Source organism: Rattus norvegicus, chromosome 18 (assembly GCF_021556685.1).
Source record: "Rattus norvegicus strain SHRSP/BbbUtx chromosome 18, alternate assembly SHRSP_T2T, whole genome shotgun sequence".
Classification (NCBI taxonomy): Eukaryota; Metazoa; Chordata; class Mammalia; order Rodentia; family Muridae; genus Rattus; species Rattus norvegicus.
This window is the reverse complement of record NC_141551.1, coordinates 130,069-131,757: the sequence shown is the minus strand read 5'-3', so window position 1 is coordinate 131,757 and position 1,689 is coordinate 130,069.

Below are 1,689 nucleotides of genomic sequence, written 5' to 3'. Positions count from 1 at the left end.
TGGGGAAGGCCTAGTGAGTACTGGGCAGGGTTAAGGGAGCTTCGTGGAGGAGGTTGGCTTGAACTGGTCCTTCCAGGAGTAGGAATTATGATTTTGATCCTCAGTTTTCCTAAATGGCCATGTCCCAGATTCAACAATCTCTCTTTTTTTTCATCTTTATTAACTTGAGTATTTCTTATTTACATTTCTATTGTTATTCCCCTTCCTGGTTTCTGGGCCAGCATCCCCCTAACCCCTCCGCCTCCCCTTCTATATGGGCTTCCCCACCCCATCCTCCCCCCATGACCAACCTCCCCCCAATAATCACGTTCACTGGGGGTTCAGTCTTGGCAGGACCAAGGGCTTCCCCTTCCACTGGTGATCTTACTAGGTTATTCATTGCTACCTATGAGGGTGGAGCCCAGGGTCAGTCCATGTATAGTCTTTGGGTAGTGGCTTAGTCCTTGGAAGCTCTGCTTGGTTGGCATTGTTGTTCATATGGGGTCTCAAGCCCCTTTAAGCCTTTCCAGTCCTTTCTCTGATTCCTTCAACGGGGGTCCCGTTCTCAGTTCAGTGGATTGCTGCTGGCATTCGCCTATGTATTTGCTGTATTTTGGGTGTGTCTCTCAGGAGAGATCTACATCCAGTTCCTGTCAGCCTGCACTTCTTTGCTTCATCCATCTTATCTAGTTTGGTGGCTATATATGTATGGGGCACATGTGGGGCAGGCTCTGAATGGGTGTTCCTTCTGTCTCTGTTCTAAACTTTGCCTCCCTATTCCCTGCCAAGGGTATTCTTGTACTCCTTTTAAAGAAGGAGTGAAGCATTTGCATTTTGGTCATCCTTCTTGGGTTTCATGTGTTCTGTGAATCTAGGGTAATTTGAGCATTTGGGCTAATAGCCAATTATCAATGAGTGCATACAACGTGTATTTTTCTGTGATTGGGTTACCTCACTGAGGGTGATATTTTCCAGTTCCAACCATTTGCCTATGAATTTCATGAAGTCATTGTTGTTGATAGCTGAGTAATATTCCATTGTGTAGATGTACCACATTTTCTGTATCCATTCCTCTGTTGAAGGGCATCTGGGTTCTTTCCAGCTTCTGGCTATTATAAATAAGGCTGTTATGAACATAGTGGAGCACGTGTCTTTGTTATATATTGGGGCATCTTTTGGGTATATGCCCAAGAGAGGTATAGCTGGGTCCTCAGGTAGTTCACTGTCCAATTTTCTGAGGAACCTCCAGACTGATTTCCAGAATGGTGGTACCAGTCTGCAATCCCACCAACAATGGAGGAGTGTTCATCTTTCTCCACGTCCTCATCAGCATTTGCTATCACCTGAGTTTTTGATCTTAGCCATTCTCACTGGTATGAGGTGAAATCTCTGTGTTGTTTTGATTTGCATTTCCCTTATGATTAAAGATGTTGAACATTTCTTTAGATGTTTCTCAGCCATTCGGCATTCCTCAGCTGTGAATTCTTTGTTTAGCTCTGAACCCCATCTTTTAATAGGGTTATTTGTCCCCCTGCGGTATAAATTCTTGAGTTCTTTGTATATTTTGGATATAAGTCCTCTATAAGTTGTAGGATTGGTAAAGATCTTCCTAATCTATTGGTTGTCATTTTGTCCTAACAACAGTGTCCTTTGCCTTACAGAAACTTTGCAGTTTTATGAGATTCCATTTGTTGATTCTTGATCTTAGAG